The 27,626-nt window shown below is 36.7% G+C and overlaps 1 protein-coding gene across 1 annotated transcript in view; it reads left to right on the top strand.

Annotated features, from left to right (window-relative positions):
• Positions 1-27,626, top strand: part of LOC140146838 (extracellular tyrosine-protein kinase PKDCC-like) — a 214,068-nt gene that overhangs the window by 109,921 nt on the left and 76,521 nt on the right. The window lies entirely within an intron of this gene.

The following is a 27,626-nucleotide window of genomic DNA, read 5'->3' as shown; positions in this document are numbered from 1 at the left end:
ATTATGCAAATAAACAATTTTAATTGGCCAGTAGCTAACCTTTTTACGGTGTACCATGAAGGACATGCAAACTTAAAATAATTTTTTACAAACTCTAATAATTTTTTACAAACTCAAATATTTTTTTACAAACTCAAATACAGTCATGGACAAAAGTTTGGAATATTTTTATTTTTTGCATAACCCTGTTTTTAAGTGCAGATTTTTTACCATCAATGACCCGTCAGCCATGCAAAATGGATCACGGATGTCTGTCAAGGTCTTAGGTACCATTCCATATCACACAATACCTAATGTAGGACAATGGCTTCTTATGCCTGACCAATGAACAATCGGGCACTACTCCAGAACAATAAATCTGTTCCTAATATGATTGAAAACTGCATTTGATACAAATATAAAAATATTCCAAACTTTTGTCCATGACTGTAATTTTTTACAGTTTGTAAAACTCTAATAATTTTTTGCAAACTGAAATGATTTTTACGAACTCAAATAATTTTCTACAAACTCAAATAATTTTTACAAACTCTAATATTTTTTTACAAACTCAAATAATTTTTTAAACTCAAATAAATTTTACAAACTCAAATATTTTTTTACAAACTCAAATAATTCTTGCAAACTCTAATAATTAGAGTTTGCAAAAATTATTTGAGTTTGTAAACAATTATTAGAGTTTGCAAAAATTATTTGAGTTATTAAAAAATTATTTGAGTTTGTAAAAAAATATTAGAGTTTGTAAAAATTATTTGAGTTTGTAGAAAATTATTTGAGTTTGTAAAAACATTATTTGAGTTTGTAAAAATCATTTCAGTTTGCAAAAAATTATTAGAGTTTGCAACAATTATTTGAGTTTGTAAAAAATTATTTCAGTTTGTAAAAAATTATTTGAGTTTGTAAAAAATTATTTGAGTTTGTAAAAAATTATTTGAGTTTGTAAAAAATTATTTGAGTTTGTAAAAAATTATTAGAGTTTGTAAAAATTATTAGAGTTTGCAACAATTATTTGAGTTTGCAAAAAATTATTAGAGTTTGTAAAAATTTATTTGAGTTTGTAAAATTTATTTGAGTTTGTAAACAATTACTTGAGTTTATGAGTTTGTAACAAATTATTAGAGTTTGTAAAAAATTAGAGTTTGCAACAATTATTTGAGTTTGTAAAAAATTATTTGAGTTTGTAAAAATTTATTTGAGTTTGTAAACAATTACTTGAGTTTATGAGTTTGTAAAAAATTATTAGAGTTTGTAAAAAATTAGAGTTTGCAACAATTATTTGAGTTTGTAAAAAATTATTTGAGTTTGTAAAAAATTATTTGAGTTTGTAAAAAAATATTTGAGTTTGTTAAAAATTATTTTAAGTTTGCATGTCCCTCATGGTACACCGTAAAAAGGTTAGCTACTGGCCCATTAAAATTGTTTATTTGCATAATAAATACAATATTGATCACGCATAACTTGTTTTTTTGCAATAGAAAAGGAATCCTATCTGATTGGCTAGAAATCGATCGCTAGATCGCTCAGTGTCGAAGTACAAACTCAAAATGTAGAGATGTATTCAATTCTATTTAAATCAATATTCTATTATTGACGCAGATAAAGAAAGTTGCATAGTGTCTCGATATGGTGCATTGTATTATAGATTTGTGATTTAATATTCTATACATCACGTGGATATGAGCTGAAGGGGCTATGCGTGTTCCTTTTATATGATTATAATTCTCAAACAGTTGAATATATCACATTTTTAACGTACGATTTAAAAATCGTTACGGTGAAAATGCAGTAAAATATAATGCGTTTAAAGAAAACAGCAATCGCCGCTGAGTGTATTGAATTTCCAGTTGGTGTATTGATAAAAAACCTGGGTTTTACCTGACAACAAATCGAATTTTCTTGTAATGGCAACATCATATGGGGTACTGAGCATGCGCAAATCGTAAAAACGTGTAGAATAGAAACTCTGTGGTATCTCATATCGTGTAAATGATATGCTTAGCCTGAGTCGCTCGGACTATCTCGAACAAAATCGCCATGCGTAGCTGTTGAAAAACGAGTGGATTCGCCGTACTATCACGGCAATTTTTGACACTAAGATATAGGGATGATGACGCTGTGTATTAGTGAGCTTATTTGCTTATTTTGCCTGAAATTTCATAAATACACTCTGCAGCGGCAGAGCCTATGCACAAGAACCGATTAACTTGCACACCTCTTGTGCTGTATAGTTTTGTGTCAGGTTGTTTACATTTGTATGGATATGAATGAGTTATTCACATATTCTTTACTAACATTTATTTTAATAAACCTTGGTCGAGGGCACATACCACCTTAATTTCGAACCACGTAATTTTAGTTTTTACTACAGACATGCCAGAAAGGTGCTCAGTAGATTCGACACCCCTGATCATTAGCGGATGCCCTCACGACATCGAAACAATAGTTGACCCAGGAGATGTCAGTGCGTTTGTTAGTTGGACTGAACCACGAGCAACGAACAGAAATGATAAATGTAATACTATAGACCACTTGACATCAATGTTTATCAACAAAGGCGAGGGATTGGTCTTTCGATATGCTCGAACGAACCGCTTCACTGTTCGATGGCTTTCTTGTACTATATGAAATGTGGTGGGAGATTTAAAATACACATGCCCTGAGCAAACTACGATGCGCACGCACACTGCAGGGCAAAGAACAATGGAAAGTGCCATAATGCGTGCGCATACTGCCGGGCAATGACGTCACATGTCAAGAGGTCTATAGACATCACCATCCTATACAGACAATAGTACACATTGACCAATAGGTACTACATACAAATAGTAACCATTGGCCAATGTGTAAAATTATATGTTCCATATACTGCCGTGTATGCAGTACCCATTTCCCAATGTTACTAACATTTTAAATAGCGCCCTCTGTTGAACGTATTTTCATTGTAGTGAATGATTATTTGAGATAATGTGCGACACTGTGGAATATAAAGAGGAGGATATGGGTATGTTAAAAATCGAAATGTGGTATGGGGGTGGCTACCTTTTGTTATCTCAAGGACAATATTGTCCAAGGTTGCGCCGCAGGCTTACAAAGAAACAATATTGTTCAAGGTTGCGCCGCAGGCTTACAAAGAAACAATAGCAATCAAGCTTAAACTTTAAATTAACACCCGATAGAGGGCAGGGCCTGAAGAATGAGGGAAATTATGGGGTAAATATAGCCCTATAAAAACAAACTCACTTACGGCGGTTCGTTGAAGATGGGAGCTTCCGGCATCGGTCCTTCGGACCTGCGGCCTTGTCGGGAGTGGTCTCCGGCCTTCGGCCTTGTTTCAAAAGTCGCCCAATTGGGCTACCAAATCGCGGGTTTGGCAACCCTGCTTGTTTGTTTTTTGTTTTTTTGTTGTTATTTGCGCCAGTACTCACTCCTTTGTCAAGTTGCACCTGTATTTCCATTCAGTCACAATACGTAGTTATCTGCTTCACTGCATCTTAGTTATTTCTATCTTCTTCGTGCCTATCTCGTTGAATATCTCTTGCTGTATATGGTCGTACGTACATTAAAATTTATTTCTTCGTCGACGTGGTAAAAACCAAACGGTGTCTCTTCAGAGCCACAACAGGTTGAGTCAGCCGAGGAAGGGCTAAAACGTGGTCAAAATACTTTGCATGATCCTCCGCTAGCTTGACTTCCTCGCATCCAAGCCTGTTCCCCAGAGCCCAAGTTAGCGTTATCCATCCGACACCACGTGGAGGTTTGGGTTGAGTTGCCCGCGAGCAAATACTTTGCCAGATCTACGGGCCTTGTCGGACAACCCTGCTTGTCTTTCTTTCTTTGAGTTTTAATGGCGCCTTTAGAAACAACCCTGCTTGTTTTTTTGGGTTTTTTTGTTTTTGGTTGATTTGTATGGCGCTTTCAACTACTGAGGTTATTTGCGCCAGTACTCACTCCTTTGTCAAGTTGCACCTGTATAACTCCATTCAGTCACAATACGTAATTTTCTGCTTCACTGCATCTTATTTATTTCTATCCTCTTCATGCCTAGCTCGTTGATATCTCCTGAGTATCTGCTCATACACTAAAATCCAGATTGTTCCTCTGTCTGCGTGGTAAAAACCAAACGGTGTCTCTTCAGAGCCACACCAGGCTGAGTCAGCCGAGGAAGGGCTAAAACGTGGTCAAATTACTTTGCATGATCCTACGCTAGCTTGACTTCCTCGCATCCAAGCCTGTTCCCCAGAGCCCAAGTTAGCGTTATCCATCCGACACCACGTGGAGGTTTGGTTGGGTTGAGTTGCCCGCGAGCAAATACTTTGCCAGCTCTACGGGCCTTGTCGGACAACCCTGCTTGTCTTTCTTTCTTTGAGTTTTAATGGCGCCTTTAGAAACAACCCTGCTTTTTTTTTGGTTTTTTTTGTTTTTGGTTGATTTGTATGGCGCTTTCAACTACTGAGGTTATTTGCGCCAGTACTCACTCCTTTGTCAAGTTGCACCTGTATAACTCCATTCAGTCACAATACGTAATTTTCTGCTTCACTGCATCTTATTTATTTCTATCCTCTTCATGCCTAGCTCGTTGATATCTCCTGAGTATCTGCTCATACACTAAAATCCAGATTGTTCCTCTGTCTGCGTTGTAAAAACCCAAACGGTGTCTCTTCAGAGCCACACCAGGCTGAGTCAGCCGAGGAAGGGCTAAAACGTGGTCAAATTACTTTGCATGATCCTACGCTAGCTTGACTTCCTCGCATCCAAGCCTGTTCCCCAGAGCCCAAGTTAGCGTTATCCATCCGACACCACGTGGAGGTTTGGGTTGAGTTGCCCGCAACCCTGCTTGTTTTTTTTGTTTTGTTTTTGTTGATTTGTATGGCGCTTTCAACTACTGAGGTTATTTGCGCAAGTACTCACTCCTTTGTCAAGTTGCACCTGTATAACTCCATTCAGTCACAATACATAATTATCTGCTTCACTGCACCTTTGTTATTTCTATCTTCTTCATGCCTAGCTCGTTGTATATCTCTTGCTGTATGCTCGTACGATGAATCCGAATTTGTTTCCTTGTCGACGTGGTAAAAAAACCAAACGGTGTCTCTTCAGAGCCACCCCAGGGTGAGTCAGCCGAGGAAGGGCTAAAACGTGGTCAAATTACTTTGTATGATCCTACGCTAGCTTGACTTCCTCGCATCCAAGCCTGTTCCCCAGAGCCCAAGTTAGCGTTATCCATCCGAGGTTTGGGTTGAGTTGCCCGCGAGCAAATACTTTGCCTGCTCTACGAGCCTTGTCGGACTAACCCTGCTTGTTTTGATCTTATTTTAAGTTATGAAATTACTAGTTTTTATAGTCTATGGTGTCAAATATTTATTCACAACGTTGTAAATACGTATTAAATACGATTAATAACAACAGAGGGCGCTATCACTTTTTCTCATAAACTGCCGCATATGTTAGTAACATTGGGAAATGGGTACTGCAGTACTGCAGTATATGGAACATATAATTTTGCACATTGGCCAATGGTTACTATTTGTATGTAGTACCTATTGGTCAATGTGTACTGTTGTCTGTATCACAGTATCACACGCACCCTCTACACAATTTCTTGTCGGTAGAACTGGGGTTGTTTAGGGGCGGTGCAATAATTATCAGCCCCCCCCCCCGGCGGGGTAAAATTTCCGAACGGCTCGCCAAAAATCGCTTGCCCCCCCCCCCTCTCGGCCCGCCAAAATCGCTCGGCCCGCCAAAAATTCTTTGCCCCCCCTTGAACATGCCAAATTTTGGGATCCCAAATTCCAAACTTTAAATGGTCCAGATGTAGGCCTATGTTGCGAGCGCAGCGAGCAGGAAAATTTGCATATTTAAGCGTTTCCGTACCGTTTTCCTAAGCCTTTTTAAAGCATTTGAGTAAAAAGGTGCCCCGTGAATGCGTGCCAAAATCGCTTCCCCCCCTCTCGGCTTGCCAAAATTGCTTGCCCCCCCCTTTCGTCTCGCCAAAAATTTCTTGCCCCCCCAATTTTACCCTCCCCAGGGCTCATAATTATTGCACAGCCCTTACATCTTTAGGGATGAGACTGGCAAATCGGCGACATGTCATTTTTACGTCAACGTTATTGCGGGTATGATTTTCATTATTGTCTTAATCTTTACATTGCAGCATTGCTTTCAGATAGATTTACTCAACTTTTCTGTTGCCAATGTATTTTAACACTCCGGTTATATTTACTTTTCACAAGCAATAATGAAATCTCTAGTCGTGTGAAACACATAGACTGAAAATGTATGCGTTAATTTAGTGGTTTCTGTAAATTATGTTATTCCAATTCTCGCTATTCGCAATAAGGGCGCCGCCAGCGGTTTGCGATGTAATCGTCATAAATCGTGAGGTATCATGGGAAAAGGTCGACATGCAAGTCCGCGAAATACGAATATTACCATGCTATTACATAGGAACACGTGACAATATTTTTTAGTTTGTCAAAATAAAGGTGTTACACGCGAATCGATACTCAATAATACTTAATAATGTGATTTGAAATGTGCACAATTAATTTTTTCTCTATCGATTTGCGTGTAATACCGTTATATTGACAAACTAAAAATATTGTCACGTGTTCCTATGTAATAGCATGGTAATATTCGTATTGCGCGGACTTGATGTCGACCTTTTCCCATGATACATCACGATTTATGACGATTACATCGCAAACCGCTGGCGGCGCCCTTATTGCGAATAGCGAGAATTGAGTCTGGGAAACTGCATTTTAACGGCTGACAAAATAGCCCCCGAGGCCATATTAATGGTCACATGAGTGCGGCCTCAGAGTTAGTCTCCTACGCATCCAGATTGGTTACGCTCCCTCCACATGTGGAGAGAGCGTAACCAAACTGGCTTCGTAGGAGACTGCGATTTGCGATCGTTCTGACATATTATCATAATCTGAAAAATTATGATAATATGTCGGACCAACAGAAAATCATCCCGTTTTACTAGAAATAGGGCGAATTTGACAGTTTGCTTAGAGAATAAAAGATAGGATTTTGTCTATCCAATATCGTGTCATAATGGCTGGGCTGGCCAATATTTTAAGTAGTGGATGCCGGCGCAGCCGGTATCCACTACGATAAAAAATATTGGCTGGGCTGGCCAATATTTTAAGTAGTGGATGCCGGCGCAGCCGGTATCCACTACGATAAAAAATATTGGCTGGGCTGGCCAATATTTTAAGTAGTGGATGCCGGCGCAGCCGGTATCCACTACGATAAAAAATATTGGCTGGGCTGGCCAATATTTTAAGTAGTGGATGCCGGCGCAGCCGGTATCCACTACGATAAAAAATATTGGCCAGCCCATCCATTATGACACAATATTGGATAGGCAAAAGACAACATCCTATCTTTTATTCTCATTCTTATTCAGTTTTAATGCAATTTTTGCGAGAAAAACTGCCTTTTTTCAACAACAAAATAAAGTTACTTTTGTGAGGACATCCCCGTTGTTTTAAATGAACGAAACCATCACGAACATCTAAGCCGCCGAATCGCGTTCTTAGTTCTTGCACGTGTATTACGCGAACGCATTATCGCGCGATCATTGAGGAGCAACAAGCGTGCCGCCGTTGCGTGGCGGCGCGCGCCCTGACTAATATCACTATCAACTATTGTGAGATATTATACACCAGAAAACCAATCAAATTACGTGAATTCTTTACAAGACGCACCCATTGAATAAGAATCATAGATTTTAGTTGGAACATGTGTAAGTATTACAGATATGCCAAAAAATCGGTTTAGAAAAAAATAAAGGTATATTCTGAAAAAAGATCGTATTTAAGGCTTTAAGCATTTTGCCTAAATACTTCATTCTTTTCGCCAGCCCATAGGGGCTGGCACTTGTTTCATAGATGGGCCCTGTGTACACAAAAGATTATATCCTACTACTATTGGTATGAATTATTTTAGTTCACTTTTTGTGGTGAAAATGTTTTAAAGTGTAGCTATTCGATTTGTAAGGAAACGAAAGTATGTTTTGCCGTTTCAACGAACGAAAACGAGTATTGCCAAAGTTATGTTTGAATTAATTATGACTTTAAAAGTTATAGGTTAGGCCTACATATAACAATAACTTGTTCTACAGCATATCAACATGGTCATCACCAATATGAGGTCATATCAGTGGCATTTCCACAGTATCCTTGACCTTGCATGATGTTTGGTTGCCTGTGAGTGCATAATTGATATGTTGATAACAGATCTAATAATGTTGTAGAATCTTAATTATATGGACCAAATTGAAGTCAGCGTAATTATCTATCCTATCCTGTATCGTTTTATGGATAAAAATTACTCAAAATGTTATTGATGAAATTTTGCTATATTAAACATCAGTTTTGTCTTTTCAACGGGAAAATCCAATGGAAAATAAAGTTTTTAGGGGCTAGCTATAATATGGACATAATTTATACATGTAAGCCTATAGTATTGAACAATGTACCCCATATTTAAGTATTGTCTTACTTTATTAATTATAAATACTGTAAAATGACACATAACTAAAGTGAGGCCAATTTCTATCTTTTTTATTTGATTCATAAAATTACATTCAACAAAATAATTGAAGACTAAGAAAACACAAAATGCAGACTATTATAGAATGGAGTAGGTAAGATGCCAAGTCCATGGCTTTGCAGGAGTTTCGGACTAACAATCAACACATTCAGAAAAATACAGTTTAAAAGTGAAAATTGTAGTTAACTATCAGTCCTTTATAATGTGCTTGCCACTATCTACTTTATAGTAAACTATACATTGCGAATTAATATAAAATTATTTTAAAATAAAATGTGCATGTAATGTGAGTTCAAAGCGAATTAACTAACAACTGCAGCGTATTTCTAATAATAAGCATGGGTAATAAAAATTCCTTTAAAAAAGGAATGGGGCGCCCAATGTGAGCTGGACGGGATATGATGATCAAATACGAGAGAAATACTTCATGGAATGAAGCTTTCGTGTCAATTTGCGATTATGTGGGGTGGGAGTACTGTTTTGGGGGCCTATTGTAGTGAGGATATTGCTTTGGATATTGAATATTGTTGAATTTCGTTATGCAGGGCCTAGGGTATATGATGGATAGTATAGAAGACACAAATAAGTAAGCTTGCCCCCTAGTCATCTATACACTCATTCTTGTCACACGACGAATTTCGACAAAGTCATGTAAACGTAATTTCGTGTTTCACTCGACCTCCGTCCAGAAACAATCCTGAAATGTTGAAAACCTGGGGTCGGCGCACTCATGCCAGTTTATCCTAAGGTATACTCTGTGTCTTTTGTAGCCAACCCTATGGCTAAGAGAGGCTAGGAAATACTTAAACTAATACAAAAAAATCATACCCTCCTTTCATATCAAACAATTCCAAGAAATTGACAGGCCTGTTAAATCAAGGGTAAGATCGATCGTTATTCTTCATGAAACGGGCACAGCCCATTTTTATGTTATTAATTTTGCTAAAAATTAATTAATAAATAACAAAATTACGTCATAATTATGACTTTAAATCGGCCATAGAACTCTATTTTAAACGGACAAAATAGCCATTGGGGTTTCTTTCACTTTACCTTGCTAGGAACCCTTCCCAGCAGTTAGGCATATTACAATAAATATTATTTCATTCAGCATATTGGGTAAACACTAACAAAATGACGTAGGCCTAAATCGTACATTATTGCTTTAAACTACCCAACAACGGTGAACCACGAGTCAAAAGTCGCCTAATTGGGCTACCATATCGCGGGGTTGGCAACTCTGGTTGCAAATACACTTCTGACCTTCAACACAGTCATGTCTTTCGAATTTATTCCTTTCTCTGCTGACCAGAATTGAAATTCGTTAATTAATGATTTTTATCAGAGATAGTCACCACAAAGATACTGAGCTGTGTTCTAATAGCTTTGGTCACAATCAGTTAGCAGTCAAGCACATAACCCAATTAGTGATTTCATGATTGGTCAGTGGTTGTTTTGTTTGGTTTAAGGATTAGGTGTGCAAAGGTCACGGCCCTGTTGCTACTGCAATCACTATGGACCACAATGGCCTCATTCCAGTGGCATATTATCAAGTGCAAAATTTGACCTTAAGTTGCAGAGTATGAGTTTTTGTACTCACATTTTCAAAGGTCATTCAATGAATGTACAAATGTATTGGGGTTAAAAAACTGTGCCCTGATAGATGAGCATGTTGTAGATTCTTCACACTGTAAACAACTAGTTCATGTGCAAACATGTTCAAAACATACATAATTAGAATGGTCAAATGTCACCGTCTATCGGGTTCTAAGAGGCAGTAAACTGGTTTAAACCATACCTGACCATACAAAGGTCACGGTTTATTTGGTGTTTTTATAAGTCCATTAATTTTGTATTTGAAACAAAGAATATACGCACAACATTTTATCCCGTACATATCAGAAAACAATAATAAAATAAAATCCAAGCATATTGTGATTTTATTTCTAAGCTGGGCATACTTTTAAGCAAAACAGTTACGAAGTAAATCTAGCAAGACCGAAATTAGAAGCTTTTGCAAAGTCAAGCCAAATAATGGGCCGCCGCCGTAGCGGGCGCCCCAAAAAGCAGAAAAGACAAAAAGACAGAACAATTTGGAGTAATGAATTAAGAGTTGACAGGAGTTATATAGGAGTTAATGTTTTTTGCTGTTTCAGTGTGCATGTTCTCATTTTTTAATCTCATCATTGATGAATCAGATCGCTTCTTTATAATAGTTCCTTGTTTTATAGTGTTTCCCCTCGCAACACCTCACCCACTCACTCATCAGGCATGTCAGGCTGTTTCACCCACTGCTGTGTGAAGCCCTCCTCCAGCATTATCCATCTATATCTGATGCCCAAGCTGTTGTACTTATGAAGGTGGTGATGTCATTTACCCAACGTCTTTTTGGGCGCCCTCTTTCATCCTTAAAACAAATACACATATTTTCAATTACATGCAGATAGATAAGACCTACGGAGGCGCCCACAATATAGGCATGTGTTTGTGAAAAGCTTCTAATTTCACTCTTACTAGATTTACTCCGCAATTGTTTTGCTAAAATTATGCCCTTGCTCAGAAATAAAACCACAATATGCTTGGATTTTATTTTATTATTGTTTTTTGATATGCACGGGATAAAACGGTGTGCGTATATTCTTTGTTTAAAATACAAAATTAATGGATTTATAAAAACACCAAATAAATCGAGACCTTTGACCTTTGTATGGCTTAACCAGTTTACCGCCTCTTAGAACCCGATAGACGGTGACCAACACTATGAACTACAATAGCCTAATCTCAATGGCATAGTCCAATAACCTCAAATAAACAATCATAGTGCAAAATTTGACCTAACTTGCAGAGTATGAGTTTTTGTACCCAAAGTTTCAAAGTCATTCAATGAATGTAATGTATGTTGTATAGCTGCAGCATGGTAGGCATCTTATCAAGATCAAGATAGTGATAGTGACATAACAATTAACATGCTTATCTTACCAAGGTCTTATCTATCTGCATGTAATTGAAAATATGTGTATTTGTTTTAAGGATGAAAGAACTGGCTCCTTTTGCATGGAAATTAGAACAAATTACTATACAAGCTGTATCAAAAAGTTTGGTACCCAGCAGTTTTGATATTTTGTCAACACTTAAATAACATTATGTTAAAATATTTGCACCTAGCAAACACAGAAATATTCTTACAATGTTTTTTACAAAACGTTTTAATAACATTTAAATGTCGGGTTATATAAAGGTCGTGAAAACATTATAAAACGTTATTTAAAATATTTTGGGTAAACATTTTTTGCAAAAAAAATTTTCAACCCCAAAATAACATTCTGTTTAGAATGATTTGTACCAAGTTTTCACAAATGTCTTTGGAATGTTATTAAAACCTTTTTATACCCTTTATATAACCCGACATTTAAATGTTTTCTGTAAAACGTTTGTGTTTGCTGTGCAGTAAATTACCAACAAATGTTATTTAATGTTATGAAAACGTTTTATACTCTTAATGTACCCTTTATATAACCGACATTTAAACATTTTCTGACAACCTTTTATAACCTTTTGCGAATGATGTCGAAAACGTTTTGTGTTTGCTGGGTAGCTACTTTTATGAAGAATGAATGTTCTGACACCAACATTGTCTGATTTTTCATATTTTGAACCTTAATTAATACAAACATTAGAGTTTGCTAGTAATGAAAAAAAAAAGGAAAAAAAAAGAAAAGAAATCCCACGGCCGACCCAATTTTGACAATTCATTTGAGAGCAAGCAAATAATTTTTTTTATTGGCCTAATATCAAACAAGGCAGTATGTAAACATGAACAAGGCCATGTTTTTGAGTAGTATACTGATAATGATAATTGCAGTCACACACAGCACGCTAATTAAATCTGAATAAAAACCGCTTATTTTGTAAACAGATAATACTCTGTGATTATTTATGGAAGAAAATTAATGGAACTGCTCTCATTGAAATAATTGATATATTAAACATACATTTTGTTTTTTAACGATGGAAATCCGTTCACAAATAAAGTTTTTACGACATTATTTGACAATTCAATTCATTCGGAAAATGCAAGATTGATTCCAGGCGGCGAGTGAAATGATAGAGCCGGCAACTTGTGAAACCGTCCGGCCGTATGGCATTTTCCATATACTCGGTTACTTTTGTGGGGTTCGCTATCAAACCCGAACGGTTTTAGCTTCTATTTATATTATTTATTAACATAGGCCTATTTGTTTGTGATATTTCAAGCGTTTTAAAAATTCAAAATAATCCCATTCAATTACACGGTTGACGATGGAAATTTACTGAATTTAGAGAATGCACATCATTCACCACCTGATTGGATCATGAAGATGTTTGCTTATCTTAATGGTACAAGACAGAAAGGGCAAAGAGACAGAAATTTATAGTTTTAAATTAGAGAGTTGACAGGAAGTTGTAAGAGTTAAATTGTTATGGACATGATTGGTGTAAGCGCGAAAATGTTGAAATCAGGTCAAAGTCATCCGAGGTGAATTAAGTAATGTCGATCACAATTCTGCGCCAAAATTGTTACAGGTCATCTGAGGTGGACTAAGTATATATTTGGATTGTCAGAACACCTTCCCCAATCAAACACATTTCTCTTGCATTTGATCATCTTCTACTCTTCCCTAGAAAAATCATTATAATACCAAATCTACACACCATGGAATTCACCATCACATCCAAGCTCACATTGGGCGCCCCATTCCTTTTTTAAAGGAATTTTTATTTGTCTTCCTCTTCTCCTCTTTCCAGTCCTTGACAGCATTCTGTAAGTCTCTTCGTTCACCTGTTATCCTCAGTTCTTGATAAATGACCTGCTCATCTCCATTCACATTCGTAACACCTGCTTTGCACCTAATTCTTTATTAACATTTCCGGGAGTATCGTCTAAGAAGGCATTACACCTCGTGAACGCATAAGAAGGCAATACACTTCATGCCCTCAGACCTCTTGACCCACAAGTGATCTTGGACATTCTTGACCTTTGTAGACAAACGTCTAGGAGAAGACAATTAATATTGTGGTACCCCAAATATAAACTACTCCGGAATTCCCTGTCACGCACGATATCATAGACGTTACTGACCTTTATTTCAACAACTGGTGTGACTTGCCCTTGACGATTTGATGTTACACCGACCATCAAGCCTTCTTGTCAAAGAAAATTCAATTGGATTAAAACTTTTGATAACAAAGGTTCCCATATTTACCAATTATCCTTTCTGTATTAATTTGTACTATTCTCCCGACAGTTGACACAGCACCCCCGTCGATACATAACTGTCCGAATAACATAGCCACATCAACTGAACTTGGTAACGAAGGAGCAATTGTTTCCTGGAGTGAGCCATCTGCTACTGATCTATCCGGCACACCACATCGAATGCGATCACATGCGCCCTCTACGAAGTTTCCTGTTGGGCAAACACCAGTAACATATTCATTTGTTGACTCATCAAACAACACAGCCATTTGCAACTTTACCGTGACGGTCAATACAGGTTTGTTATTTAAGGGAATGTAGACTGGAAAGCAAATGACCAAAGTACATATTCTTGTTTTTGCCACGATATTGTAGTCTTTCAATATTTTTTTCAACTTCAGCTCAGCTGGGTAACTTTTACTTACATAAATTCCCACTAAAAGTGGTTCTAGAACTACATAGCCATATTTTGTAACACGGACTACGAAGGGGGGGGGTTGTAGCACCCCCCCCCTAATTTTCAATTATAAACGTCATATACCGCTATATTTGGTACCAATGTAATGCTATGGGTCTCCTCTATCCAGTGATACCAAAGTAAGTACAAACATGCCCCACATAATGCCGCTATGGCGTCATAATGTGACGGCGCCCATGCAAATTTCGGGATTCTGGCTATGTACAAAAGTATAGGAAAATTTGATTTTCGGCTAAAAATTCTACAAAAATGCGATGTTGACCGAATTGTTTCCACAATATAAAAAGAAATAACTATTTGAACCTAACTAACAAGTAAAAAGTCAGTAGCTCTTGGAATAATTTCACAGGAGGGAAATGAAAATCATTGAATTTACTGTAGAAGCTTGTAGAAACCAATGGTGGGCCGTACCAACCCCCCCCCCCTCCCTCTATGGTCATCTTTGACGGCCTGTCCTACCCCCGGGAAAGGTCCTGGTGTAAACATATTATCACTAAAATGAGCGCAAAGGATGGATCTACAATTAGCTTAGGTGGTTTGGACGTAAATGCGTGCGTGTTTTTTTTTTTTTTTACGGATAAAAAATCTTAGGGGGGTTGGAATACAAACCCCTCCTTGTAGTTCTTGGGTTATTTTTAGAAAGTAAATTGAAATTAGCCTTGGGCTTGTCGTACTGATCAGACTATAGATGTTCTGAGTGATCAAACTATAGAGGTTTTTTATCATTCATGGGTGTTGTACCAGCCTTTGTTCTCACTAGGTGTGCCGAAACCCAACATAAACATAACCTTCATTAGTTGGGGATGTAAGAGGGCATATCTATTGCAAAAACAACATCATATCATTGGCAAGCTAATATTATGAGGACAATGAAAATGACTCATTTTTTGAGAAAATAAGACGTTTAAAATTGATATTCCGCAAAAACCAACTTAAGCGGTGAGTTCCTTCGAACGAGACAGATTTGGCCTAGAAAAAAGGCGACGTCATGAAATACACCACATTTCGCCATACTGCATTTTAGAAACGCTTGCTGTTAGAATAAGAAAAATGTTAATGCTAATTTATTGCATATTCTAGGGAAGCGTGGTTACCGTTTTGAAATAACCGAGTAAGAGGGTTTTCAAGAAAATATTTTTCCTGTCAAAACTGAAGCATCCTCTGTATAAAAGAAAATATGAATATTAACTGCACATCATATATAACGATTCGTGATACCGAATTGTGGCACATTTGATGTCGTTTATGAGGCAGAGAATTTTATTTCAATTTTATATACGCCAAAATATTTTTTTAATTGAGCGAGAATGGCGATAGAAAAAACGCCGACAAATCCAGGTAAAATGACATTAGACCCCACCAATGATTACTGTTTCGTTTTTATGGTAATCTAATCCTTTATTTTCTGAAATAAAATTAGGGGTCTAATGTGGATTTATTGTATATATGATGAAAACATCGACGTGTATACAATGAGCTACAAGGAAAATGGTAGGCCACACCACACCGACATACTTAGTATACGGCGCGAGCACGTGCGAGTCAAAATCGATATAATGTATGAAAAACCTATTGTGCGTAGGCTCATTTATTGTATATAGAACACGCAGTTATCAACAATTGAGCGCTATTAATACAGGGTGCACACCAGTAAATAGCTCCCATTGACTTTCTGTACAAACAGGGCCCAGGAAAACGTCATTTTCTTGACTCCAGAGCGACTCAGTTCTTCAAAACTTACCCTTTCTGCAAGTCGAAGGTCAGATGAAGTCATCTATTGTAGAAATTATATACGGAGTCCAGCATTATTTTCCAGAAAAAAGTCGACTAGATCACCCTATAGCCCATACAGCGTACGCCACCTTACAAATAGCTTGGTGTTTCTGAAATGTAACACATTTTGAAAGTTTAGCCAAATTGTAATAAAAAGTCAGATCCTGCTAATTTTTCACAGACAATCTATTTCCCAGGCCTAAATGAGGATTAAATATGAATCAGGGCCTAATAGTTGGGTTTTAAGCCTTTTCTGATGGATTTAATTTAGTCGTATTGCACGAATCCTCGTTTTAAACACTGATTTTTTTTCTCCCAGGGTGTAGGAGACTTGTATTTACTGGTGTGCACTCTACACATTAATGTTTTTAAACAAATAAAATTCCAAAATATGGTACGTTTTCTGTCTTTGCTTGTCACGTGGTATGTTGAAGTAATTAAGTTGCGATTATATTTTTAAATTTTCATCATGACACCATCAAGCCTCTACGGACGAGCGGTCTAAGGCGCTGGTGTTATGTCAATGCTGTATAGTACTGCTCAGTGCATAGTGCGGCGCCTATGCAAAAATAAATTTAAATTTAATTTTTTTTTAAATTTCATATTATGTTAGGGAAATGTGGCTGGGAGAATGTATGTATGGCGGAGAGTGGTGTGGTCATGAAATGAGATGTGCCCGCTTTGAGAAAAGGGACTATAAACGCTCTCAATGGAGAGAACGTATACTGTTGTTGTTCACAGAAAAAAACTCCAAATTAAGTATTACAAATTTAATGTTTTTTAAACATATGGATAAAATCAGCCGCTTCTTTTCTTATATATTAGTAAATTGTGATAATTACAATTCATATGTATATCAATATCATGAGAAATATTAGGCTAAAAAACAAATACATAATTTGAGCTTAGAATTTCATCTGAGACTAGCATATAAACCGTGTTAAGTCCACAAACTCACGTATCTGATATCCCTGTATAATAGTTATTATAGTTTCAGTTGGATGAAATATTACAAAGCAAACGCATAGTCATATGCAGCATTGTTATGGTAAATGATAGTACAACTCATTGTTGCTAATGTCAAACTTGTCAAAGTGATTGTGATTGTATGATGAGAGCATAATATAGTGTCCGCTTCATTTACCTACGTCATCAGCCAAACGGGGAGAACACGTACGCTTCAAACGGGTGAAGAACACGTACGAGGCTGAACTTTACCCACACAATTTCTCCTTTTTCAGGAGAAATACGCATAAAAAAATTGCAACAAGTGTCAACTTGTAATGTAATAATTATTCTCTTCGAATAGAGATAAACTTGTTTTTGCAATAGACCTGCCCTTTAATGATACATATGAAGTTCTAAGGGTGTCTGTTACCAAATTTAACATGTGTCCAAGATGTAAAGTGATTCGAAGCGAGTAAGGGCCAATAAAGGTCAACACATTGGTGAATTTAAGCTCAAATTAGGTTTAAAACCATACCAAAGTATTCTACTCTTTCAAATGATTCAGAAAAAGTATAGTTTGACCTATTTGCTGAATTATGTTGTTAAGTTATATTTCAAAGATGTGTGATCAGTTGTGTAGGCCATACAGGAGTCAAAAATGAAAAAAGCTCGGATTCAACGAAATAGTCTCAAATTGCTCGTCATTCCAAATCTTCAAACGAGGTAAAATTCCATATGTTCCGATTTAGGGCTTATTCAAATATTATCTCTCACCATGTAATGTCCATGTCAAAGTGTAGCCATAATATTTTTGAACTTAATCTGACACGATCCAGACCTATGCAAAATGTGCATGCTGGTCCTTAAAATAAAAACAACAATCAAATCGTTGCCCGCAAGACATAGTGGCGTACCACGAAAATGGCCATTTTGAGATAATTGCATCTGAAGTTTTTTCAACTTTTAACCGTTGCCTCGATTAAAAATGCCCCCTTTTCTTGAATGGATATGAAAATATAAATATTTAAGTTACATTTAATGCATAAAATACATTGTAGTCATTCACCAATTAATTGTAATTAGTCATTAAACTTATACGTCAGTATGTCAAATTTTTTGAAAAAATTATTCTCCATTCAAAATTGACATACGACACGTAATACACCAGTATGTCGAATAATAGTTGAATTCATATCCATATTGGCCACACAGCCGCGATATACCAAAATAGTGGTGTATGTCACATATTTGCGAAAATAATTTACTGGGTGGGCAGCGATAATTAATTTCATCCAGGCGTTTGGATTTTCGGAAATGTAGGCTCGTTTTGCGTGGAAGTTGGCTTTGATGTAAAAAGTGGACTTTACATTTCCCCAAAATTCATCTTATTAACATATTCATGTTTCAACTTTCAAGAAAAATTGTATATCGTATTATATTTCACTTTGGACATTTAAAAATCTTATACTAATTATTATTCACTATTACTCCTAGGCAGGGAAAAAGCAATAAAGTAAGATGGAAAGGGTAATGTTTTTATTTGGTATTACAGTGAAATAATGTTTTGACTTTTACTCTGCAACTTCTTGTCATAGACAAACATCACTCACAGATTAAAGAAATATTAATTTCTGTTTGGACGAGTGGCATTTTCTAAAATGTATTGAAATTATTGTATAGGCGTACAGCCATACTATGATTTTGTTTTGCAATATCTGTTCGCACGTTTAACGGGTTATCTAGTCACTGTGTAGATTGAAAGTTGCAGGGTATATAGTATGTACCCAGCAAACACAAAACGTTTTCGACATCATTCGCAAAAGGTTATAAAAGGTTGTCAGAAAACGTTTAAATGTCAGGTTATATAAAGGGTATATTAAGAGTATAAAACGTTTTCATAACCTTAAAAAACATTTTTGATAATCTACTGCTCAGCAAACAAAAATGTTTTACAGAAAACGTTTAAAGACCGGGTTATATAAAGGGAATAAAACGTTTTAATAACATTCCAAAAACATTCTTGAAAACTTGATACAAAACATTGAAACAGAATGTTATTTTGGTGTTGAAAAAATATTTTGCGAAAAATGTTTGCCCAATATATTTTCAATAACGTTTTAAAAACGTTTTCATGACCTTTATATCGTTATGAATACGGCAGACGGCCGAATCCAGATTCGTCTTTTGGTAAATTTATTTTACGAATGCATTACATTTGAATTAGAGAACAAGGGATCAATGCTGTACATGATAGAGGGCAGCATATCAATTTTTTAACGGCGACCAGATGATAACAGCATAATAAGTAATCAAAAGAGGGCGGCATACAGGGTTAGTTGACGGTGCATCACAGTACGGTCACCGACGGCAACCGTTAAAAAATTGATATGCTGCCCTCTATAGGTATAGCATTGATCCCTTGTTCTCGAATTCAAATGTAATGCATGTGTAAAAATGAATTTACCAAAAAGCCGAATCCGATTCGGCCGTCTGCCATATTCATAACGATATAACCCGACATTTAAATGTTATTAAAAGGTTTTGAATAAACCATTTTGAGAACATTTCTGTGTTTGCTGGGTTCAAATATTTTAACATAATGTTATTTAAGTATTGACACAATATTTGGCAAAAATTTTTGCAAAAATTGTTTACAATAACATTTTTGAAAACATTAAAAAATATTGTTGTAGTGTGTTTTCATACAAAACGTTTTAAAACGTTATCATGACCTTTATATAACCCGACATTTTAATGTTATTAAAACGTTTTTACCTAAACCAAAAGCCAAAATATAACTTATTTAAAATGTTTTTAAAACGTTTTTGTGTTTGCTGGGTATGCTAATGAAGAAGTAGATAGAATTTCTATAATAATATGTGTTCAGGAGAGGAGAAATTTAACAAAAACAAAAACACCTAAGCCCGTCAAATGCACGAATAAGAAGCTTCCAATAATACGTGTAGTATAGGCCTATGCACCATTGGGGAATTGCCGCACCTGATTAAGGTCGTTCATTTCGTAAATGGTCTATGATTTCGTGCGGTCAATAGCTGGAAATGGGTGTATTTTTGGGCGCCCTCTACGGAGGCGGCCCATATATAGGCATGAATTTGTGAAAAGCTTCTAATTTCACTCTTGCTAGATTTACTTCGCAATTGTTTTGCTAAAAGTATGCCCAGCTTAAAAATAAAACCACAATTTGCTTGGATTTGATTTTATTACTGTTTTCTGATATGCACGGGATAAAATCTTGTGCGTATATTCTTTGTTTAAAATACAAAATTAATGGACTTATAAAAACACCAAATAAATCGAGACCTTTGACCTGTGTATGGCTTAACCAGTTTACCGCCTCTTAGAACCGCGGTGACCAACACTATGGACTACAATAGCCTAATCTCAATGGCATAGTCCAATAACCTCAAATAAACAATCATAGTGCAAAATTTGACCTAACTTGCAGAGTATGAGTTTTTGTACCCAAAGTTTCAAAGTCATTCAATGAATGTACAAATGTATGTTGTATTGAACTTTGTCCTTGTTTAATACGCTGCAGCATGGTAGGCATCTTATCAAGATCAAGATAGTGATAGTGACATAGCAATTAACGTGCTTATCTTGCCAAGGTCTTATCTATCTGCATGTAATTGAAATTATGGTGTATTTGTTTTAAGGATAAAACAACTGGCTCCTTTTGCATGGAAATTAGAACAAATTACTATACAAGCTGTATCAAAAAGTTTGGTACCCAGCAGTTTTGATATTTTGTCAATACTTAAATAACATTATGTTAAAATATTTGCACCTAGCAAACACAGAAATATTCTTAAAATGTTTTTTACAAAACGTTTTAATATCATTTAAATGTCGGGTTATATAAAGGTCGTGAAAACATTATAAAACGTTATTTAAAATATTTTGGGCAAACACTTTTTGCAAAATGTTTTTTCAACCCCAAAATAACATTCTGTTTAGAATGATTTGTACCAAGTTTTCACAAATGTTTTTGGAATGTTATTAAAACGTTTTTATACCCTTTATATAACCCGACATTTAAATGTTTTCTGTAAAACATTTGTGTTTGCTGTGCAGTAAATTACCAACAAATGTTATTTAATGTTATGAAAACGTTTTATACTCTTAATGTACCCTTTATATAACCGACATTTAAACGTTTTCTGACAACCTTTTATAACCTTTTGCGAATGATGTCGAAAACGTTTTGTGTTTGCTGTGTAGCTACTTTTATGAAGAATGAACGTTCTGTAATTGTTTTTTATCCTTCATCTCTATTACATTTTCAGTGTATTAGCAAGTAGATGATGTATATGTATCACAGACGTTATACATTCATAAAAACTTTTCTTTTGATCAACATAGGGGTAGATCCCGGGGTGGGGGAAACCCCCCCCCCCAATATTTTGCCATGGGGAGCTTACTTATTTGTGTCTTCTATACTATCCATCATATACCCCCCTCCCTAACGAAATTCAACAATATTCAATATCCAAAGCAATATCATCACTACAATATGCCCCAAAAACAGAACTCCCCCATCCCACATAATCGCAAATTGACACGACAGCTTCATTATTCCAATTCAATTTATTTCATCCAAAACGGTCCTGTGATACACCTTCCCCAATCAAACACATTTCTCTTACATTTGATCATCTTCTACTCTTCCCTAGAAAAAATCATTTCAATACCAAATCTAAACACCATGCCAAGGAATTCATCATATCACGTCCAAGCTCACATTGGGCGCCCCATTCCTTTTTTAAAGGAATTTTTATTTGTTTGCTTTTGTCTTGCTTTTTGGACACGCTTATGCTCGCTATGTTGTGTTTTGCCTGTTACAGATTGTATGTTTTTCGCACTCGATATTGAAAATTTTAATCAGAGCGTTGACCTGCATCTGCGTAAGAGTTTAGTGACGTCAATGAAAATTGATTGCATCTTGCAGCGAGTAGCATGATGGTCGGAGAGAGCCGGCAAAACCGCTCGGCCATATGGAATTTCCCATATACTCGGCTGGTTTTGTGGGGTTCATTATCGAACCCCAACGGTTTCAGCTTGTATTTTTGTTATTTATTAACATAGACCTGTTTGTTTGTGATATTTCAAGCGTTTTAAAATTTCAAAATAATCCCATTCAATTACACGGTTGACGATGGAAAGTTATGCATGGCGCATACCACCTGGCATCTTGGTTGCCTCCGAGGCCCGGGGAGCTACTTGTATTTGAATTTATATATCACCCCCATACAAATAACACGTAAAACACCCCTTCAAACTTGCCCTTTTTCACGGACGGCCGCAACGTTTCACACCCGGTCGACCCAAGGTAAAGTTTAACATTCAACATTGTATTAGGCCTACATCTATCTATACTATTAAAGAGGAACTTGCCGATAATCGATACTTTGAAGAGGAACTGATCGATTCATCGGTATCATCTCGGAGATTATAGATAAATTATAAATTAATAAATAGATAAATAAATAAGTTCTAGCATTTCCAGATGAATGGTAAATGCATAGATAGATAGATAAATTAATAAATACAAATAATTATTTGGATTTATTCGGTAGATCAACCAATGGTGGCCCGCTTATTTACGGTCCGTTGCTGCGTTGCTATACGCGGATTACGCACAGGTCGTGGCAACTTCCCGACGCGCTAGCGCTAATGGTAACAAAACTTCCAGTTTCATCTAAGACGGAAAATATCACATCTCTTAGACGGAACTAACAAATTAATGGCTGAGACAAAGGTGGTTTTAAGTTACGTATTTTGAAAATAAATGGTCCAAGTGATCTAATAATTTTGAAAGTGATATTAGTTTATCCGTTCGTGGTGACTTTCGACGGAGAGTGGGCATTATGCGGCATGGTAACCGCAACGGCTATAATAATAAATCAACTGCATTCGTTTATGCAAATTATGACTTTCGGAAACTTCTTTTGTGATGACTTTCCGAAGATTTTAAATTCAAGGTAGGTCTAGGCATATATACGGTATTGGAAAGTAATTTGAGTTTATTCGTTTGTCATGTTGTGATGAATTTCGATGGGGAGTGTGGGACATTATTAGCAGATTATAGCATGGTATAAAACCGCAACCGCTAAATATCCGTGGCGTAGATTTCTTTTTGGCATTAGGGGAGGGATGAAAACATTTCTTGAAGTAGGCATATTAATAGTGAATCCGGCATCTTTTGGCAACATTAACAATGGCGTAGATTTCTCTTGACATGGCATGGGGGATGGGTCCGTTTAAATCAATTTCTTGCAATAGGCCTACAGTGAAGCCAGCATCTTGGCGACAGAATACTTTATGGCAAGCTAATTAGGCCTACTGGTGAATTATATTGTGCAAAAGTGGAACAAATTCGCACGAAGGCCCCAAAAATTGCCACTTTTAGTTTGGCCAAAAATGAGGTTAATTTTGTCGGAAACCCACATCTATTATACATGTGTGAACTTGGGGTGATTGTACGGACCATTGACCTTATCAAAACATTGGGGGGGTTATACCCACCCCAACACCGAATTTACGCTATGTAACTCAACCTTCTTGAAACCCAATTAATGTTGCTATAGGCCTACTTGATGAAACAAAAACACATATAAAAAAAAGAACGAACGAAAGAAAGAAAGGAAGCCACATACATGCGTCAACATGGAGGTGATTCAGTAGATCATGCCCCTTATCGAAATATTGAGGAATTTATTACTCATCCCGGGATTTATGCCTACTAGCGGGATACCCGCGCTTTGCGCGGGTCCCCGCTAGATGAGTCGCGCGTTCACTATAACAGAAAAAAATTACTGAACAGGTAGAATCATTGAAAAGGTACATTTTTATTTATCTAAATCTGTCTCTTCTAACATTTTCTTTTTTTAGTTTCCTCTGCTTAGCTTGTGATTTTCCGTTTCCATGTTATTTATTTATTTAACCCAGTTCCCATTATTTTCTAAATCTGTTCTTTCTTACCTTTCCTTTTAACATTTTTTTTTTATTTGCTGCTTGTGATTTCCCGTTTCCATGTTTTTTTATTTAATTCTGTTCTCATTATTTTAGCTTCTTTTTTCTTACATTTCCTGAATAGTTTCTTTCCTTCTTTGTTTTGTTCCCGTTTCATTTAGTTACTTTAACCCGTTGGTCTAATTACTCGTACCTTTTTGTCCTCATTTTAATTAAATTTTTCTTTATAGTACCGCTTCATCCCGTGACCCGTCCATGTACCTTTTTGTCCTTTATTATTTTTCCTTCTTTCCGTATTATCATGTCCACTGGTCTCTGGCTCGCAAATCGTGTGGCTTTGCGCCGTTTACGCGCGCATTGGCGTAATGCGCATTACGCACGCGACGCCGACGCGCTGCCGGCCAGCTGCAGTGACGCGTAGGCTGGTAACCGATTTTCATAACAAAAACCCCGTTTTTACCCATTATTCACTGTTTTTGCAGCCAATTCTTGACCGTTTTCAACCAAATAAAGTTTAAATACGTTCCCGTATATTCCTTGGTTTCCCGTATGAATTTGGCGACATTTGGATCGAAACTGACGGAGCCTTTGATTATCTCACATACATAGTCACAACATTCCCCTATTTATAGTAAGATGTAAAGAAAGAAGAAGGAAGGATGGAAAAAAGGAAGGAAAGAGAGAAGGAAAGAGGGAAAGAAAGAGTGAAAGAACGAAAGAAAGAAAGAAAGAAAGAAAGAAAAAGAAACAACGGGAAAGCAAGAAAGAGAAAGGGAGAGAGAAACGAAAACAAAGAAGAAATAGACAGACAGAAAGAAAGAAAGAAAGAAGAGAGAGAGAGAGAGAGAGAGAAAGAAAGTGAACAAGCAAGAAACAGAAAGAGAAATGGAACGCAGGAAAGAGAGAAACTGAAAGAAAAAAGGGAAAGACAAAGAAAAATAAGGAAAAGGGGAAGGAAAGAGGGAAAGAAAGAAAAGAAAGAAAGAAAGAAAGAAAGAAAGAAAGAAAGAAAGAAAGAAAGAAAGAAAGAAAGAAAAAGAAAGAAAGAAAGAGGGAAAGAAAGAAAGAAAGAAAGATAGAAAGAAAGAAAGAAAGAAAGGAAAGAAAGAAAGAAAGAAAGAAAGAAAGAAAGAAAGAAAGAAAGAAAGAAAGAAAGAAAGAAAGAAAGAAAGATAGAAAGAAAGGGAAAGAAAGAAAGGATGAAAGAAAGAAAGAAAGAAAGAAAGAAAGAAAGAAAGAAAGAAAGAAAGAAAGAAAGAAAGAAAGAAAGAAAGAAAGAAAGAAAGAAAGAAAGAAAGAAAGAAAGAAAGAAAGAAAGAAAGGGAAAGCAAGAAAGAAAGTGAGGGAAAGCAAGAAAGAAAGGGAGGGAAAGCAAGAAAGAAAGGGAGGGAAAGCAAGAAAGAAAGGGAGGGAAAGCAAGAAAGAAAGGGAGGGAAAGCAAGAGAGAAAGGGAGGGAAAGCAAGCAAGAAAGAACGGGAAAGCAAGAAAGAAAGAACGGGAAAGCAAGAAAGAAAGAACGGGAAAGCAAGAAAGAAAGAACGGGAAAGTAAGAAAGAAAGAACGCTAAGGAAGTCGTTTGCAAAATAGAGGCAACAAATGGTAGGCCTACCACATCACTAACCGCGTAATAATTGAGCTGTTAAAAGCGATACCAATTGACATGATTACCATTTCCATCGTTTATACTAACCGATCCCGTTTACTAACCGCTCCCATTTACTCATCTAGCGGGGGCCCGCGCGAAGCGCGGGTACCCGCTAGTATAAATAAAAGGAAGTCGCTAAATCTTGTCCAGAAGCAGTCTCCGAGATGCTTTCACTTTCAGCTCTGATTTATTCGTACATTGATCGGGTACATATTGCCATTAAACCATCTGACGTTCATTTTTGCAAAACTATTCAGTCACTATGGAAATAACAAAAAAAATGTTCGGTTGCTAGGCCGTTGAGGTCAATAACCTTATAGTTCAGTTCATGACAGCAAACGCGTCAAATGCAAGTGGTGTCCAACACACGCGGTAAGTGGCGAGTCACGCACCTGCGCGTACACAGCACCATGGTTTCACGCGCATTGCGGCGCATGGTATGGACGCATTTAATGTTGGCTTACCGCGCGTAGGCCTACGTATGTTTGTCTGGGTGTGTACGTGACTGACTGCTTCTCTGAGACAGTGGCGGATCCAGGAATTTGGAAGGGGGGGCACACTCGGAAGTTTTTTGCCGCCACCTTTTTTGAATGGCCACGAAGCACCATTGTGTCGCGCTCCGTGCAGCCGGCTGTGTCCTCTCAGAATTGGAAACTGGGTCAAAGCAAAGGCCTTGAAGCCATTTCTGGGGATCATTGGGTGTAAGCTGATGAAAAGGGGGGGGGGGGTATTGGGTGACAGATTTGGAAAAAAGTCCACTTTCAGATGGAATGTTAAAATATAGCTAACAGAGTCGTTCAACTGTTCAGTATAGCCCGAAAAGATTAAATGATAGGGGGTGGGTGAGCCCACTTTAGTGGAACTTGAAAGTCCACATTTTGGAAATTCTGCGACCCCAGCAAATAAATCCTGGCTATAATGTAGGCCTAGCTATTAACAACACGGGCTCGCTTAAAATGTTTTGCTGCTTTTCTAGCAACCTCTTCTAACATTAATGTTTTATGTTTGTTGAGATAAAGTTAAAGATCAACCATTTTGTCAAAAGCTGTTTCAAAGGAAATCTGAGGGATTGAGTGAGTAACAACATTATCTCTGGATTAGGTCTGGATATTCACTAAAAGTTATTTAGCTTCGTTAATATGACAGGAGCTAACATATGATTATCGAGCTAACATGCTCATTACTATACTGGATGAATAATCTACACCATGATTATCATCATCACCGTTTATCATGTTTACTAACCACTCCCGTGTACTAACCGCTCCCGTTTACTCAACTAGCGGGGACCCGCGCGAAGCGCGGGTCTCCCGCTAGTGTAAAATATTTTATTCGGTAACTTTTGGGGATTGTCTACGCGTGTTATAGAAGTATTGCCCCCGATGCTGTTTGTCATAGTTTACGTTATACCGGAAATTGGATGCTATAAATATTGATTATGTTGCATAACACCCGGTTGGTGTGGGCAAATCGTTGTGTCGTATTCGTTACGTAATCATGTGTCGAAAGTATGTTATAATGAAATTGAATACGTTATATATCCATGGACTGTAGAAATAACAACAGTCCATAATATATCGCTGTCGTTATTTATCTTGTATTCAGCAAGTTCGAAGTTTATTGTAGGCCTATGTATATTATATTTTTGGGTTGAAGAAGTGCATTTAGTCATTTGGAGCAAGTTCGTAAGTTTATTGTATGTATATTGAAGAACTTTAAGGGAATTGCAATGCTAGTATAATTAAATAGGCCTTTGATAGGCCTTCGGTAATATCACTTGATTTCGGTAATATCACTTGGTTTGACGTTTCTGTCAAATATTGCATGATTGCGCGATATAATAAGGCAAGCATGATTTGAATTTATATGTTTTTATCGTCATATCCTGTATCCCAACAAAGTTTAAAACTCATGTCTGTATCGTTTGTCGTGTCAGAAATGCCGGGAAATCATAAATTCGGTTTTAAAATTATTGACTTGTTAACACTTT

This window comes from Amphiura filiformis, chromosome 2 (genome assembly GCF_039555335.1).
Source record: "Amphiura filiformis chromosome 2, Afil_fr2py, whole genome shotgun sequence".
Lineage (NCBI taxonomy): Eukaryota > Metazoa > Echinodermata > Ophiuroidea > Amphilepidida > Amphiuridae > Amphiura > Amphiura filiformis.
This window is presented reverse-complemented; position numbering and strand designations above follow the sequence as displayed.